This window comes from Chrysemys picta, chromosome 1 (assembly GCF_011386835.1).
Source record: "Chrysemys picta bellii isolate R12L10 chromosome 1, ASM1138683v2, whole genome shotgun sequence".
Taxonomy (NCBI): Eukaryota; Metazoa; Chordata; order Testudines; family Emydidae; genus Chrysemys; species Chrysemys picta.
The window spans coordinates 57,431,833-57,441,128 of NC_088791.1; positions in this window are offsets into that span (position 1 = coordinate 57,431,833).

Here is a 9,296-nt window from a genome sequence, read left to right on the forward strand (position 1 = left end):
CCAACCAGTGGAGAGTCTCAAACCTTAACCTACCTGATTGTCTGCTTCAGTGCTGCATATTCAGTCATGGGGCTTAGAATCGTAATGGCACTAGGGTGACCAGATGTCCCAATTTTATAGGGACAGTCCCAATTTTTGGGTCTTTTTCTTATATAGGGTCCTATTACCCTCCAGACCCTGTCCCGATTTTTCACATTTGCTGTCTGGTCACCCTATGGCACAGAGGGCTAACAAATATCTGTATTGTATCAGAGGGGTAGCCGTGTTAGTCTGGATCTGTAAAAAGCAACGGAGAGTCCTGTGGCACCTTTAAGACTAACAGATGTATTGGAGCATAAGCTTTCGTGGGTGAATGCATCTGATGAAGTGGGCATTCACCCATGAAAGCTTATGCTCCAATACATCTGTTAGTCTTAAAGGTGCCACAGGACTCTCTGTTGCTTCTTAAATATCTGTATTGTTACCCAATCTTCAGTATCAGATGGTTGGTGTAAAAATCCAAATAGAAGTTGGGTATTCTTCACACCCCTAACTTAAATAGCTAAAGACAATACAGCCTCTAAATAATAATAATAAATTATAGACCTAAAAACAACTAGCAGTTTATTCTTCTCCGGGTGAGGGGTGAAGAGACTGGGGATGGATGTGACAGAGTGAATACACAATGCATGGTTACTTGCCATACCGCCATATGTTCAGAAATTAAGTACCATTTGAGTTGCTGACCCACAGATGAGTAAGAAACAGAAAGATGTACAGATAGAGTGGGACGGGCTTACTCAGAGTGAGAAAGCCAGTATTGCATTGCAAAAAGATCAAGGAGGAATGAATGGGTAATTTTCCTTAGAAGGAAACCCTTTTCAGCAATAGATGGTATAGGTGATCATTCTTCTGACAGCAAGAAAGTCTTTTAGGGTGAAGGTTGGACTGAACTGTGCTAAGCAAGCCAGTTGCGGAGGTTGGGAACTCAGGAATATAGATATCTGGTTGTAGGATGACCATGAGTAACTCAGGTAATATGTCTAGTAGGAATAAAGTGTCAGATCTCATGAGTAATGTAGATAGCCTTTTAGAGAGAGAGACTGACAAATCTGTTATCATACACACTCCAGAGCCAAAAAAAAAAAATGCAAAATTGAAAGCATACTACAGACCTCTGGATCAAACAGTGATATAGTGCTGAGATGGATCAGTTGGAACAAAATCCATTAGCACAATAATGAAAGTAGTTGAATCAGGAAGTAGTTAGTGTGGTTACAATGCTGTAACAATGATCAAAATGAGCCAGATTTAAATGAGTAGTCCCATTGAAGTTAATGGTATTACCAATATATGAGTAAAGGGGATCACAATCTGGCATTATATAGTTAAGTTTACATATAGTGAGAAAATACTGCCTCTGAATGTTTCAAAGGAGGATTTTTTTCTTTAACTGAAAAACTTATTTGGAATGAAAGGGAAAGTTAGGAAATTATTATCTATAATTTCAACAAGGAAGTCTCACAAAAGTCTCTCAAAGAAGGGTCACAGAAGGTCTGTATTTTTCAGAAAAAAACAAAGGAAGGAAAAAACAGTATGATTAAATGACAAGGTACAGGAATTCATCTGGGTCCTCAATGTATCCTTCAGAAACGGAAACCCAGCTACAGCAATGCTAATAGAATGGAACATTTGGCAGACAACATCTAACACAGAGATTAAAAGGAAGCTAAGAGGACATACAAAGAACAAAAAGTCAAAGATATTAAGATGAAGAATAAGAAATTATTTAAGAAAATTATTTAAGTAAATCATACATAGGAAGCTAACTACAGTAAGTATATCTGTTACACTGCTAAATGGTAAGGGGCCAAGCAAACAGCATAAAGATACTTCCGTGAAGCTAAATGATTTATTTGGCTGTCTTCTCTACAGGAGGTTGGGATGAATTTTTACCCTGAAGTTACTCAAGTTACAGCTAGTGATGCTGAAGCCCTAATGGATGAAGAGCTATTAAAAATATTGGTGATGGAACAACTTAAGAAATTTCAGTTGTAATCAATCACAGGATCAGATTATATTTATCTGAGGTTCTGAAGGAACTAAAGAATGAAACACAATAGCTGGCATACTATAATTTATCACTAAAGATATGTAATTTATCATTACAACAGACATTCTCCTGGATAAGTGGAAGGTGGCCAACATTGTACCAATCTTTAAAATAGCTCTTAAGGCTGACCCTGGGAAGTGAAGATCAGAGAGGCTTAATTCAGTAACAGGAATAATAGTTGAGTAAATCATTGAAGGTAATTATGAAACACCCACAGCAGATAAGTATGAAAGAGAGGAAAATTCAGTATGGGTAAATTGCAAGTCACCACAGATAAACTGATATCCTTATCAGTGAGGATAAATTGTGCCTCCAAAACCTGTTAAAATTTTATAGAAGAGTTAGCAAAATATTGAATAAAAAGAATCAGTGGATATGCATTTAGAGAGACATTTCAAAGGTATTCGATAATATCATTCACAAGAGGCTTTTAAGGAAACTTGGTGACCCGGGGGTAAGAGATAAAGTCTTTTTTATGGATTAAAGGGAAAGAGAAACGGACAGGAATAAATGGCCAGTACTCAGTATGGAAAGATGTTAATAGTGGGATGACACAAGGAGTACTACAAGATTAGTATTGGGATCAATTTCACCCCTCCCTCTAGCCCCATATATTTGTTAATGACTGGGGAGAGAGGATGAATAATGAGGTGGCAAAACTGCTGACAACACAAAGCTATTTAAATTGGACAAAACTAACTCCTGGATGATGTAACAAAACTGGCAACAGGGTGGCAAATGAAATTCAGTGTATCCAAATGCAATGTAATAGATATAGAACAAACTATTTAAACTACTTGTATACATTACTGGATTCAGAGTAAATTACAGTAGAATCTTGCTAATTCACATTAATAGCTTGGAAAATTATGAATTTTTGTTATTAATTCATAAGTGAACAAACAAAAAACTCCACAAAGCAGGCATCGTGTATTCTGTTCATCTATTTTTAAAATATTGACTTTCATTTTATTTTAATACATCATAATGTATTAGTGATGCACAGTTAATATGCAAAAAGAAGAACAGGAGTACTTGTGGCACCTTAGAGACTAACAAATTTATTAGAGCATAAGCTTTCGTGGACTACAGCCCACTTCTTCGGATGCATCCGAAGAAGTGGGCTGTAGTCCACGAAAGCTTATGCTCTAATAATAATAAATTTGTTAGTCTCTAAGGTGCCACAAGTACTCCTGTTCTTCTTTTTGCGGATACAGACTAACACGGCTACTACTCTGAAACAGTTAATATGTTCATTTGCCATTGCTAGGAGTGGGGGTTGCAAAGTGTTTGCCTCTCATAATATTTCTGAAGTCTCAGCAGGCAAACAATTCTGAAGAGTGGGCCAACTAATGAGTTTGGCCTTCCTTTACCCACACGCAGATCCAGATGGCTCCTGCTGTGGGGAGTTCTCAGATGCCTTCATAAAAAACACAGACATGGGCCAGAGAGTGAGCAGAAAGCAGCCTTCCCAAATTGAAAGCCTGACCGTCTCCAGATATCCATGTGCAGAAGGGTGCTTCTGGATGGAAGGTGGGGTGAGACACAACCATAACAGCATTTAATCTCGTTCCTCTGATCCTGGGTGAAGCCAGGGAGCCATGAAGGGGGAGAAGGAAGGAAGGGAAAAGCTCAGAACCAGGCCTGGATAGGGGAAACAAGTTAATTTACATTGGGCCTAATCCTCCCTTTACTTACACTGGTGTAAATCTGGAGAGACTCCACTGAAGTCAACAACATTACTCTGGTGTAAAACTGGTATAAGTGAGAGCAGAATCAGGCCCTTAGTCTCTCCCTCAATTTCTCAGAAGCTAATACTTTTTAAAACCATATCAACCTCTGAGTGGAATTCCCTGCACTGCATACCCAGGGGCAGCAGCAGGCAAAGGAAACTCCAGTTGAACCAAATGTGTTTATGTATGTTGGGGAAGTGATAGGTGAACAGGGTAGGACAGGGGGCCACATAATCAGAGCAGTCAGTTCTGAAGCATCCATCAGTGTCCTATGTTGGAAGACTATTTCTACAAATTTCCATGGCTTGTATGATCTATTTCAGCTGGTTCAGACAACACAACCAAACCTTCATTCCTCAGAGAAGCCCAAGCCATCAAGGCCCCAATCCATAAAAGCCAGGAAAAAATGCTAATGTGGTATATAGAGCTTAAAACTCCATGTTGTGTGTGGCATACAGGTTATTCTGTGCTGAGAGCTGTGGTAATCACTTGAAACTTGAAGGGTGGGTCTTTAAAGAGAGTGGGTTTAGCCCCACCTGTGACTAATTAGCTGCCTCCCAGGTGACGGGCTGCCAATTGGGATCAGGTGATGATCTACTCATCATCTGGTCCTTAGCTAAGATCTATAAGCAGGTCAGTTGGCCCTAGGAAGGAGGCCAGAACTCTTTTGGTTTAAGAAATAAACCCATTCTAGAGGAAGAGATTGAAATTCTGCTACTGTTGCTGGGACCCTTATTTCCAGCCTGGCCAATGTGTTGTCCCACTGGCTCATACTCACTCTTTTTTATGGCTCTGGATGAAGCACATCAGAGATTTCACCACATGTGCCTTCTGTCTAACAGAAAGTCTCTATCCATTGTACACCTAATTCCCTATACAAACATGTACTGACCTCTGTGGAAATGCACCTACATTCTAAAAACTGGAATGGCAAAGGAATTTGATAGTATTACCAACACCAGCAATTTTACTGTGTGTCTTGCAATATATAGTATTTTTCCTTGAAGCCCCAGGTGCTGGAGTCAAGCAATTGCAGAGAATCTCAGCTTTCATTTTAAAAAAAAGTGAATAAAAGCTTGAACATGTGACCCAGGTCAGAAACCAAATCACAAATAAAGAGAACCCAGAATGTATTATCCTTAAATATGCATGATTCTTAAGCCAATTTCATGGTTTTGGGGTCTGACTCATGATTTTTGATTGCTTGAGGTTGTCAATAATGTGGGAAGTGGAGGGAAAGAGGACCAGATTGCGACAGGCCACTGTGAAGATGTGTAGTGGGAGAAGGGAGAGGCAGCACACAAAAAGCCTTTTGCAATTGCAGTCCCTGTGCTCTGGATTGCAGAGACTCTTCCCTCCGATTTCCCGGGGCGTGCCTGGCATTCCAAAGACGTGAGGAGGGGGGGAAAGCCACTCACCACCAGACTTCAGTCACGCCAACCACAGCAGGCTTCATCATCCCAAAGGACTCTCTCCCCAAGCTCCTGAAGTGGTGCTGCAGCTCATAACTTAATCTGTGACACACTGCTTAAAATGGTTACCATGGATGCATCTTTGGTAGCAAATCATATATATTCATCTGCCATGTTTACATTATCCTCCTCACACAGGTGGAGTATTTATTATACACATTAAGATATTCTGAGAAGCATTAGCTGTGGCTTGAACACTTCACCTTAATAGTGACAATACCATTACTGGCCTATGGTACCTCAACAATAAAGCAAATTTGTGGTAGAAGGGTGGGACCATTTAACGCCAAAGCCTTTATACTACCAGTTACGTTTGGGCTCAGAGGAAAGTATTAAGATATCTATTTTGTTTTGTCCAGTTTTTGATATTTATTAAATAACTTTCAGTAAATCATTTAAAAAGACAAGTTAGCATACAGTAGGCAGCACCATAAGAGTATATAGATTTCTGACAAAGGAATAACACGGTTAGATCTTGAAAAGAACTGGTAACTAACAAAGGGATCATCCAAGTATAAATAATAGGAATAGGAGCCTTCCATTATTTTCAGACATCATTTTCCAAAAGTAGTTTACTTTTCTTTGTTTTTTTCTCCCTGGCTGTTAATAACACACGTGTGTAGTTTTCCAACTGAATACTGAGTCCATGTGGATGCCATTTCAGCTTAGTGTTTACAAGGTTATGGTAAATAAAACAACACAGAGCATTAATAAGGAGCAGAATAACATGTAATGCAATTCTGAAGAATTCACACCACTGTTATTCATCTTCTGTGACTAAATAATAGTTGAGGTGTCTGAAAGGACAGATGGGAATTGAAAGCAATGCACTTGGAAGAAAATGGAGATTACAACTATCCCTCCGATAATTTGAAACGTATTCTCAAGCTTCTTCAAAAATAAATGCAGAGCTCAAGGTCAGAAAATACATTACTTAGAATCAACCATTAGAATGCAGAACAGCCTCATAACAGACTTTGCTGTCTGCAGAGATCTTGCATTTGTCTTCATCAGTAGTGCAGTATCCCAGTACTAAGAGTGTCTTGATATAAAATATTAGGACTATATTGAAGTTACTTATTGATTATAGCTACAGTGCATGACTAGCTACTCTATACTTATTATACTCCAAATATCCTGTTCTGGAATACACTGGGCCTGGTTTAACATTTGTGATGGATTCTTGGGGCTTTGTCTCTCTCTCTCTTTCAGTTGTTCTGAAATCCTGTTCAGGAATTTGGTGGGAAAATTTTTCCAGGATGTTACACATCACTCCTCCCCCACACTCCAAAATGAAAATTAACTGGGGTTCATAAGAGGAAGGCAAGTGATCTTCTGTTTGTCTGTCCTCACTCTCGCTCTATAATCTGATCACCACTCTCAGTGCATTATCTCCAGTTCTAATAGTAGCCTATATGGCTTTCTAGTGTGCTGGGCTCCCAAGCACAATGGCAACAGGAGCTATACCTCTCAGTAGATGTTCATGGTCACCAGGAGATTTCCTCCAGTAGATAGCAAAAGTGTGGCTTATCAAAGGCAGCAGGTTGGCATAAGCAGCAAAATGTTAACAGGAACAAGATTCTCTTTCTTAGGAACTGCTTGTTTGTTTAACAATGCTAATTTAAAAAAGACAGCCTTTATGAGCTAGATCAAAGGTGTGGTTTAGTCCTGCAGTGAGGGAATTGAGTTTTGTATCATAAAGGAGTAATGGTTATGTATGATGTAATATACTTAGACTTCTGTATGGCATTTGACTTGGTACTGCATAACATAATTTTGATTAAGAAACTAGAATGGTATAAAATCAATATAGCACACATTAAATTGATTAAGAACTGACTGATAGGTCTCAAAATGTAACTAAACCAGGAATCACCATGATGTGGGTGTGTTTCTAGTGGGGTCCCACAGGAATTGATTCTTGGCACTACACTATTTAATATTTTCATCAATGACTGCAACTGGAACAGCTTCAGCAGAAGAGATTGAGGGAGTCCCACACCAGAATATCCCATGGCTTAGTGGTTAGAGCAAACTCCTGGGAGGTAAGAGACCCCTGTTCAAGTCCTTTATTCCCCTGAGATAACTGAAACTGGGTCTTCCACATCTGAGGTGAGTGCTTTAACCCCTGGGCTAAAAGTTGTAAGATAGACACCACCACCCTATCCTCTTCCTCATGGTGTAACTCATTTTCACAAGAAATGACTTGAATACCTAAGCTGTCTGACTTCAGGAGAGGGGTTCCTGGGTGTGGATCACTAGCAAAGATAGGTGCCTCCCTGCAGCCTGGACATAGGCACCAAACTCTGTGACAGGGACAGGGCTTAGGACACCCCCCTGGCCTCAGCATCTCCCATTAGCTAACTTAGACAACTCTCCACCTACCTTGCTCACTTTTGGGGATCACATTCTTAGGTGCCTCTCTTTCCCCATGCATTGCATAGGGAGCCTAGGCACCTAACGCGGGCTTTGTGGATCCTAGTGTTTTCCAGTGATTTTCTAGGTGCCTAGAAGTTAGGCCCTGCAATATTGAGTGTTGCAACTCCTATGTCCCTGTGTGGAGCCAGGCCAAGGAGCTCAATCTATTGCTCTTATCAAAGAGAAGGTCAGACTTGATCAGAGTTTACAAGTACCTACATTAAGACAAATTTAGACTAGAAATAAGATACAAAATTTTAACAATGGGGTTAATTAACCATTGAAACAACTTCCCAAGTGTATTGATAGATTCTCCATTATGGGAAATTTTAAATCATCAAGATCAGATGTTTCTCGAAAGGATATGCTCTAGTTCAAATGGGAATTAATTCAGGAAAGTCCTATGGCTTGTGTTATGCAGGTAGTCAGATTAAATGATCACAAGTGGTCCCTTTTAGCTGTATCATCTAACCCTATAATCAGTCACCTGTCACTTCAAGTTTATATTTTAAGTTGACCATTGAGTGGAACAGAATCTTTTGCATTTCTATAATTTAAGACCATTGACCTGTAAACAAGCATTTCCATTATCTGGCTTGCACCAGTGGAATGACAGCCTGTCATGAGATTTCTTACATTGCAGTTCTTATCTGTCCTTAATTTAGGGATGGCATAAGAGAGAAAAATGTGTGGATAAGCTTCTGCTGTTTCTATGGCTCTTAGATTGGCAGCTGTCGGAGATGAAAGATGTTGGGAAAGGTGGTTTGTGGGGCTGTTTGGGTTTTGTCTGTAACAGACTACTAGAGATCACAGTTGTAGGTTTGGAACTTGAGCATCCAACATGCTACACAATATGGGCTACTTGCTGGCACTTGAGTAATTAAACAGAGGTTGCACATGGGTTCCAGTAGATCTGAGCTGTTTACAGTGAAACTAAGTGATGGATGGACGTCTAGCAGTAAAAAGAAGTGGGCATCCCCAGAAAATGACAAGGTCTTTTTATTCAGTTTGAGAGTCCTAAGCCACATGTTGTGGCATTCCATAGAGCTGTGTTCACCACTTTGTGTCAGTGTTTCTCCTAAGGCAACAGGGGTCATGAGTAGGATTTGACCCAAGCTATCGGCCCTCAAGGAATGGAAGAATAGAAGTAAGATTGTTCAGGATAAGGACATGCTCACGGGAAGAGTTTGTGATCTGTGCACCTAACTGGCCATGTGGAGCTTGCCCCAATGCATTAAAAGATCAGTAGTGCACTTTGATCTACTGCTGCAGGAGAACAAGTTGCACAACAGAACTTTTAGCATCTGGTAGCAGGAGCCACATGGCCAGTTAGTGCACAGCAAGCTAGTCTGCTGTAGATTTATACCTCAGCTTTACATATGAGTCCTGAGATGACTCAGGAGTCCGATCCTGGAACCGCAGTAGGTACAGGCATCTTGTGGCAGGCCAGCTGCCAGCTGAGAGAAAGTTCTTTCTTTTTCCTTCCTTCTCTTTCTCTCTTTTCAGCTTTGAGGGCAAGGTGCTTATCCTCCATCAGGCAGTGGCCCACTTCGAGGAGATGGTGCCACTGGGGTTGGTTGG